Source organism: Nothoprocta perdicaria, unplaced genomic scaffold (assembly GCF_003342845.1).
Source record: "Nothoprocta perdicaria isolate Ctin4 unplaced genomic scaffold, notPer1 scaffold_532, whole genome shotgun sequence".
NCBI lineage: Eukaryota > Metazoa > Chordata > Aves > Tinamiformes > Tinamidae > Nothoprocta > Nothoprocta perdicaria.
This window is the reverse complement of record NW_020455791.1, coordinates 39,887-49,441: the sequence shown is the minus strand read 5'-3', so window position 1 is coordinate 49,441 and position 9,555 is coordinate 39,887. Positions and strand designations below refer to the sequence as shown.

Here is a 9,555-nt window from a genome sequence, read left to right as displayed (position 1 = left end):
GAGGGGCCGCCCGCCCGCGGGGCGACGAAATGGCGGCGGGCGCCGCGGCCCCGCGCCGCGCCGGCCCCGCCGGGGGCGCCACCTCGCAGAGAGACGAACGGCCGCAGACGAATTTCCTGCGGCAGCCGCTGGCCCGGCCACGGCCACAAACGCAGAGGGGCTGTTAGAGGCGCCCGAGCCACGGGGGGAACCCCAGGAGCGRCAGGTTGCCCTCCCGGGCGCTCCCGTGCGGCTGTGGGGGCAGGAAAACGGCCCCGGGGGGGAGAAAACGGCGCCGAGCTGGAGCCGGCCCTGCCTTGCCACGGGCACTCGTGCCAGCACCCGCGTGGCTGAGTAAAGTAATAAAAGAGTAAACAGTAAAGACAACGAAACYCCCTAAATGTAAAACTACATCCCATCGCCCTCCCTTGCATGGGTGTGAAATTCCCTCCTCGTGCCAGCGGCCACTTCGGCAGCGCTGCTGCGGAGCGGCACAAGTTGGCACGTCGCGGATCGCGCAGCAGCGCGACCCTGCGCGCCCGAGCATGAATCCTGTGGGATTGCAAGTGAGGAAAATGAGCTGCGTGTAAACCAGCGGGTGCCAAAACGCCCAGGAGAGGCGCAAGGGCGCAACTGCGGCAGCAGCGGCGCGTCTGGACCGCGCGAGCGGTGCCGGATGGTTTTTGTACACATGTAAAACGCTCTCAGCGCRCTATGCAGGCATGCTGTGAACTCCCCTAATTGTTTAATTTCTCTTTGATACAGRCAGATGAAAAGGCGGCCTGCTCTGCTGAAACCCTGTAAGCAGTTTTCCATTGCATCTATCCATTATGCAAAAGGAGTTTTACAGCCATGTGACTGGAAAAATAAATTATGKATGGCCGGAGCGTCTAAAAGCTTCCTAGTGGATGGGGTTGTGTTACATCAGAGCCGAGCTTCTCAGAAACTCCCATGACTTCTTAATGTTCATTAGCTGCTGAAAGCTGAGGTATGACACAGGCAGATGCGCTTTGTTTCTCATGACAAGACCATCAAAGCCAACATGTTGGTAAACAGCAGCATTAAATGCAGTATTAAACGGGGACGGGGTGCAAAAAAAGGGCAGATTTATAGCGGAGGGTCACTGGTTTGTCTCAGCCTTCAACGTCACTCGCATTTGAGGAGCGGTGTGCCCAGCTGTCATACATAATACATGGGGGTTTTAATCTGCGCAGCCTCATGCGCTGCTGAGAACCCCATGGGAAGACCCTGCTCGCTAAGAGGGCCCCACACCAAAGCCTTGGAAGCCGTGGCTGCCCAAAATGTGATTTAATACGTGCGCTCAGCAGCCAGTATGTTCTGCCATTAATAAATGTGCTTAATAACCTGTTGTCTTCAAATCAAATGACTTATGAATCTTACATGAAATTTAATTACGCGACAGCCCCAATGTAAAGCTGTGCGAGCCGGCGTTTCCAGGCCTAGGATCCGTCCGGGCATTTGGTAGGYAGCAGCATCCAGACAAAGGGACCGCTTGAGCCAAACGCCAATTGCATTTTTAAGGGATGTTTTATTAGGCAAGGGAAGGAGCAAAAGTGATGCAAAAACTTAATGGCTGAAGTTTACGTAAGATTTGTGCAAAGCAGCAATGGTCTTCCCTTAGTAACTGTTCCTGACTGTTCCCTGATTCCCTCTCTTTCCAGTCAACCGGCTTTCTCTGCAGGACTCTGAGCTTATACAGCAAATACCCCTGTAATTACTGCAGAGTAAAAACCTGAAGTTATTTTACACCATCTCTCTTAAGACCCAGCAGCAGTCATATTGCAGCAACTGTATGCCATGTATGTATTTACCAGGTAAGCATTTATAGAGCTTTCAAACTGTGTTTTCCAGTAAAGGCTCAACACGGTGCTGCCCGCGTGCGATTGCAGCAGTCTCTGTGCCTGCTCACTCACTGCTAATTCAGGTATGTCCAGATACACTGAAATGAGAGCAGTGCGTTCCAGGGTTACGTACCTGAGATGGTTGAATTCTCATCCCCAGTTTCTGGAAACGGCCTTCCTTACATTGCCTGTGCTCTTGGAGCTGGTTGTAGTTTTTAAAGTTCACTGCCAACAGTTGATAATCCGGGCCTATCTGATAGTCTGAAACACTGGGCTCCTTAAGGAAATGTTCAAAGAGGCTTTAGCAGGAAAAAAAATGAACTCTAGAATTAAAAAAGAATGATAAACAGACTTTTTTTGTGGTAACAGGCTGAAAACAAGGGTAATACACAGACAAATAGGTCCATTGACAACATCTACTACTCAGAAAAATATTGACAAGAGGAAGTGAATGCCACACAAAGCAACTGGCCAATTATTGTCCGTGGCTTCAAATGTGCAGAAGTAGGTCACCGAGAATTTCCCCTGCCCAATTTCCAGATGGCAATAACGAGGTACATGGTGTGTCCTGTTCAGATCCTTTTCACAGTCTACTCTTATTTGATTAGGGGGTCTTCAGTTTTCCAGAAAATGTCGCTTTAACCTTTCAAAGTAGATCTAATACATTTCGGAGGAAAGTCTTAAAAAAAAAAACCCAGCTTTTAGTAGAATTTGATTGAAAATCTGAAAGCTGCTTCTTTGGTTTAATTCAGGCAGACCAGATAGGAAGTACAGTAGATCAAGCTGTAGTTAAGTCTTTCTTYTTGCGTAAATTGAAAGTTGCCGGCCTGTTTATGACTGTCATGGGCATCCTGCTTGCATCTAATGAAAAAGGATTTCATGAACATTCGCTTCAGTTGAACACAGTTTTGACCTAAAATTAGGTACGATTGAATTGATTAAAAGAAACAGTAAAGCATTTCCTCTCTGCTGACTTTTGCCCCTTAAGAGAACAAACTTGAATCAAACTTTGCCTGAGGTTCCAGAAGCTTCCAAAGATTGTAGTGAGTTTCTTTAGCACCAAGTTGCCTTTTAAGGTTGCCCTCATCCACATATTGAAGYGGGAATATGGATAACTTGTCGTTGTCTTCACTGTAGAGCTGTACGAAACATGGAAGAAATWCTGCTGGAGACAGTTGCCTTTTACAGGAAAGGTGCAAAACATCTCTCTCATATGTAAGATATTTAAAATAAATACCTTATAAGAAGTTTAAGCACTCTATACTGTGTATATAAGCACATTAACCTAAAGTATGTATAAAACAAGGTCATGAAAGCAAGTAAATCCAGTACTGCTGCTGCCATCACCAGCAGCAGTGGAACTCAGTCCATGTAATAAATTATATGTTTCCCTAGAGTTGAGAAAGCCTCTGAGGTATTTATTTGATTCACTCTCCCGTAGAAAGAAGTTGGTGAACGAGATTGAACAGTTAGAAAACACAAACACCAAAGCAAGGCCCTGCAGCAGCATGCTATTAAGTGTTCAATAAGAAAAGTTAAAGAATTTAGTGTTAAAGCAAGGGTCTTGGTAGAAAAAAAGAGGTATTCTGCTTTGAGAGATAAATCACTACATTTTGCTGGGGTCTTTTTCTGCATCACTGCTAGATGACCTACAAGGGACATAAAGGCATCTCTGTAAAGATTTACTGACTTTCCCTTCCTTTGAGATCCCRGTATTGCCGATGATGAGATACTGCCTTGATCTGATCAGTTTACCGTGAACTTCAGAGTAGTAGCTGCATTTCAGRCTTTAGGTTAAAATAAATAAGCTTGACAGGACTTAGAAAATATAGAAAAATGACAACAAGTTATGTGATATTTGGCTCAGCAGCAGAAGCAAAACGAGACTGCAATCATCTTTTCCTTGAATACGCTGTTTTGACATGATGGAAGCCTTTGTGGCCTTCCCAAGCTGCACACTGAGTTGTGAATGCAGAGTAGGGAGAGGAAGGCTTTGCTCCTAAGYGCCTAGGGCAAATGAACTCTTTTGTGCCCCCAAACCCAGTTCAGCAAAGCATGTCGGCCTGTGCTTTTGACCATTTCATTTCAGCAAGGCATGTAAAGAGCATGCCTAACTTTAAATATGTATTTAGCTTAATCATTTTGCTGAGCAGGGATTGATGACTGACTTAAGGCATTAAACATTAATGACAAAGCTGAGAACACAAAATGGTATGTAAATCAGGATTTGTCGGGACTGGAAGGAGCTGATTCAAACAACATGATCTTTGTACGATGAAGATTTCTTAGAAGATACAAAGCCATTAGAAGGGCTCAGGGTCTGGCGGCGGCGGCGGCTGGCACTCACTGACAGTCATTCCAGTCATTCCACCATCTCAATCACCTCTTTTCAGAGTGTCTGCTGAGAAGACCGGGGCGGGRGAAAACACTTTTCCCTAGAGTAAATGAAATAGGTCTCTGTTTTGGTGGCTACGATTTTAATCCTAGATGTTGTTCAGAAGCAGTGCTGACTAATCTGTGTGTTGACTTCATCCTTCAGGGTGAAGAACGTGGCTACCATGATAGTTGTTTGCAGATCTCTCCGTATTTGTGGCTACTGTTTTTTCTCGCTGCTTCTGGTCCTGCCGTGCCGAGTGTGCTGGGGCAGCTCCGCTCCTCTTTTCCTGGGAGGCTTTGGCACGAGTGGGCTCCGTGCGCGCGGTTGTGCCGGCTGCGGCGCRCGGCGAGCGCGGCTGTCACCGCGCGCCCACGGCGCTGGCTCCGGTGTTCCTGTCTCTTCAGGTCCTCGCAGGGCAGCCGAGCAGTTTACCCGGTGACTCATGAAGATGGAGATAGGGATAAAGYGGACTGCCGCTCTGTCCCGGAGTGGCTGAGGTAATGCTTGCAGCAGGGAGCAGCTACTGCATTCCTCCTTGGCGGAAGATCCAGCAGTTGCTCCTGCAAGGCTACATCATATTTTACTGCACTGCCCTAATTATTCCTCTTTGTTTGTTGTTTTTTATTTTTAATGTGTATGTATCTGTGTTTTTGCCCTTGTGGATGTACATTAACTTTCCATTTAATAGATTAGTCTCTTATTAATGGTCGTGAAATAATCAGGCTGCGAAATAACCAGGCTGCGTTTTTGCACGTTACATTAGTTTGAGCGGAAACAAAGTGTTTCTCCTTTATATAAAAAGCAGGGGTGAGTCATTTGGTAAAGTCCAACTTATCTCAGGGGCAGGTGAGTAAAGCAGCAGCTCTGACATTAGCTTCTGTGCCTGGTGAGGAGATCACCTGCAATGGATCCTTGACTGTATTTGTACATTGGGGATGTTTATGCAGTGAATCAATGAGCTCTGAAGGAAGGCATGAGATCAAGGGCAGCTTTGAAAATGCTCAAGGTAAGGTCCATCCATGAACGTTTTAAAAAGACAGAAAATAGCTCCCTCCCACACCAGAATAAATACGGTTCTTCGCTGTCAACAGAGCTGCTTTCAAAGTTAAGTCTATTCCTTGAATTAGAAGCTGCCTAAAAAGCCATAGCGAGGATGTTATGCAGCTTGTGGAAACTACARCAGAAATACTCAACTATGGATTTCTCCTTTGAAACATCTGAACCTTTTGGTAAATAGTGAGTGTTGCTTATGTGCTGAATTCCTGTTGTGAAAACTTCACGTTGCTTCTATAATATGAAAGTTCTGCTTACCAGAAGTAAGTAGAACGTAACAAGTAAGAAAAAGGATTAGGTATCCTTTTTTTTTTTTTTTTCCTAACTTAAAAATGAGTGACCTAGAATGAATATTTTTGTTACTTATTTTGTATTTGTTTTCTGTAGTACTGGGGAAAAAAAAGTAATATAAAAGATTTCACATAAATAGGTAAATTCCAGTAATTTAATGTAAAATATTTGTTAAAGAGCTTCAATATAATAAGAGCATGGCATAATTAAATCACAGTGTAGTTAACAGTTACTCTCTTCTGAGTATGATTTCATCACAAAAATAAATTCTTTGAATGTAAAGCATGCACAACACGAAGGACATCATAACTTCAGCTTCCCATCATAGGAGTTCTTCAGACCAAAGTGGCACATCGAAGAATGAGTTTTTTTGTGCATTTAACATGAGCAATAGTATAATGAAAACTAAATTTTTGTGCTGTTTTATAGCTGCTCTCCAGATTATATGTTTGTAAGCCTTGTGCCTGTTTTCCAGATCTCATTTAACATGAGAGAGCATGTTTTATACCTTGTGTATATTTACATAAAAGTGTATCTTCGTCTTACTGATACCTAATACACAGAAGAAATGGTAGAGACAGGCAAAGTATTATAACAGATTTTAAAGCATTAGGGCTTAACTGTTACAGCTGTAATGAACMATGGAAATCCTGGAGTCCTGCTGAGCTGTTCAGAGCTACCAGGATCCTGCTTTGAGCTGAAGACTGGCCTGGGCACCCTCCAGAGGTCCCTTCCAGTCTAAATGACTCTGGGATTCTGTGACTACTGCAAGGTCTGTTTTTTAACTGGCTTAAGTGTTTGTGAGTTGCCTGTGGCTGTTTGTTTTTGTTCAAATATGTATCCTACTCRAATAAATATACTACTCATTTAGCATTGTAGTAGCTAGAACAGTATAAACACATAATCCAGACAAGCTTTGTAAGGAGAAATAGTACCTTTTTYTGGACTAGCTGATATAGCTAGCGTATATATAYACATACTAACATATATATAAATATAGACACACACATACACAYACCCTGTTTTASAACTGAAAGAGAAGCAGCAAATGCCAGGATAAACACAGGCTGGGAACAATTGCTCTGATGGAATAAGAGTATATTCCTTTCTCCACATTTAGCAAATCAGACTGCTGGGAATTAGGATGAGAAGAAGACTTCTGCAATRATTTACTCTGGATGCTTCCATTGGAATGAATTACCAAGTGGACCGCTTTGGAACATTCGGCAGGAGCTCTCCCTTTGACCAGCAGCAGGTCCGTGCTCTGATCCCGTACGTTTACCTGCAATTCTCCATGGACATGAGGGCATTCTGGGGGGTTTTGGAGTGTGAGCAGACAGTCTGTCTCTACACAGGTTGACATCCGTGATTTACGGCCCTGATTTGTGATCTTGCTCTTGAGTTACACTCTGGCCGTTCCCGACACTTAGGGATACATTCCTTCCTGCTGAGCATTCCTCAGATGGCCRACATAAAACACGTCAGCCGCTGCAAACTCGTTTCAACGGTGTGCTGTTTGCAACGTGGGAGTGACCCTTAGGTTAGCACTCYTGGTGTTTTGCATGAGCAAGGGCTAGAGTAGAGTGAATACATGCCATAAATATTTACTTGCATTCAAAAGTGCTTTTTTATTTAACTGTGGTTATAATCTTTTCATATTTATTTGCTATGAATATGTAATGATTTTCACTTTACTAACATAGTATTTGCCTTTGAGAATTCCCATTTGCCTTACTCATGAGAAGAAAACATTTAATTCAAGTGTTTGGTCACCAAAAGGCAGTCACGAATTGTATATGTTATTTCAAAATGTTCCTTTGACTTTGTTTTGGTTATTTATTCTAATCAAATGTTATGGTCCCTATGAATAAAGCAAAGCAAATCTTGCAAATACTATAGTCAGACAATTAACATTCACACTTTACTTTTGTTAATTCAAAAAACTGTATGAATGTAGGTCAAAATATGCACATGGCATAAATTAAAGCCACCTGCTTTATTGCAGAGGATACATTCCCAGTTGAAAATTCAGTTACAAAATTCACCAGTTGCGTGATCTGCAGACCTACAGTTATTCACTGAAGTCCCTCATTCACAGCTTTCATGTAAGTTATGAGCATATTTGACTCTCAAACTGCAGATCTACAAAAGATTCGAGGTAAAATTTGCCGGAGAATACGCTCTGGGAAGGTGAGGTGAGTTGGAGATGCGGGACACGCTTGCTTGGTGACTTAGCAGGAGCTCACCAGGAGAGCACAATGCTTCAGAGCATGCAGATGGGTTTTGCCCTTTGCTTTTGAAGAACATTCCTGCTGAACATCCGCATGGAAAATGTGGGAGCAGGCAACATGAGCGGCCCCACTGCCCAGACAGATCTTGCAACTCGAGTCAGCCACGGTGCTACCGACCTTGCAGCACAGAAAATACAGCCCCAGGACAWCCAGGAGACAAAACGGGATTTAAGAGGCATTTTAGGGAATGCACATCATATGTTTTCTTCTCACAGATGCACTCTTATTGCCCTCAGATAGGCAATTCAAACAGAGCATTATTATATGCTTTATTATTTTCARTACATCTTTGGAGTTTTTTTAGTCAGTCTATAAAAAAACTCCTGTAGAAGATGAAATTCATTTTTATTTGAAGCTGAGTCATGACACAAGCAGTATTTAACAGATTTCTGCAATCTGTCCAAATTTGTTTATAAAAAGAGTATGTTTTCTACTACTGCCTTTCAGTTCAGACCAGATCTAATAAGTTCCAGAAGGAATAGCCAAGATTTGAAGATGGGACTTCAGACTGTTCTTAATAAAGGGCTCTCTACAAATATGCACTGACTCTCCAGAAACTCGCAGTCAGCAGTATTCCTCATGCTAGTGATCTATGTCCAGCCTTTCCGCATATTTCAAACTTTCAGTAATGCTTATTATTTCCAGAATAAGCCCTTTTTTTCCCCCCTGAAGAAAATAGCAGATTCGTGTTTACTGAAATAAGGATGTACAAAAAAAATTTGAGAGTAAATATATGCCGCAGATTCATTYCTGTTTTGCCAAAATCAGTTTTTAGAGAACTCTGCTAAAGCCTACATGATATCTCCTCAGTTACTGCTGTAATTTACCTTTCAGTGAATGAAGAAATGGCATAAACTTCAGAGCACACAAAATCATGTGGTTCTGATTTTAAAACTGTATTATAACTCATTTTTAACATGCTATGCAAGATTAATGTCCGTTCATCATCCTCATATTGTCAAGCTTAAACAACTTCAAAATTGCAGTTGGGGAATCYTAACTTGCTGTACAAAGGAGCTGTCTCCTTACAGAACCTGGGGTATTTAAAAGGAAACTTGGACAATATTTTGAAGTCTTTGCAGTTTTACAGCCAGGGGTCAATATCTTGTGTAGACATGCCTCAAAATTTGAATGTATTTAAGTATGATCAAATCTCTCTTCTAATTCTGAAATACTTTTGACATATGAGGCAAATTCAGGGAAAACCTTGGCTAGCAACTTTCAGGACAAAATGATAATTTATTTTTGAAGCTCTTTGCTGTGGTAAATGACTTGGGAAATTAGCTGGAAGTGCTCGTCTGTTTGAATTTCTGATTATTGGGTAGCATATCCCCAAATTTGAGTTCATAGGCTCTTTATATTTTCAAAATTCCAATGTTTGATTTTAATACATCTTTTACATTTTCAAATATTTTAATATCTAAGATAAAACATAACATATATGTGATTTATGGCATATGCTATACATTATATATTATATAACTCATAACTCATATTAATATAGATGTATTTTCACAGCTGTCTTAAAAGTCATCAAGCAGACAATGTATTAYTCCAATAAAATGTTTTCCATTATTTGAAGCCTCTGGGGTCACAAAGAAACCCAAATATTTAATCATTCTCTGAACTGAAAGGGTGTTAACTTATTGTTGAAAAGGCACAGTCTTTTGTTTTGCAAGATATGGGATTTTAGCTATGAATG

At 42.2% G+C, this 9,555-nt stretch overlaps 1 long non-coding RNA gene across 1 annotated transcript; it reads left to right on the top strand.

The window, feature by feature from the left end:
* Positions 1 to 4,648: 4,648 nt before the first annotated feature.
* Positions 4,649 to 7,152, top strand: LOC112955043. Its single transcript, XR_003250828.1, has 2 exons — positions 4,649 to 4,715; positions 6,683 to 7,152. It is a non-coding gene; the product is annotated as an uncharacterized LOC112955043 (long non-coding RNA).
* The last annotated feature ends 2,403 nt before the right edge of the window (positions 7,153 to 9,555 follow it).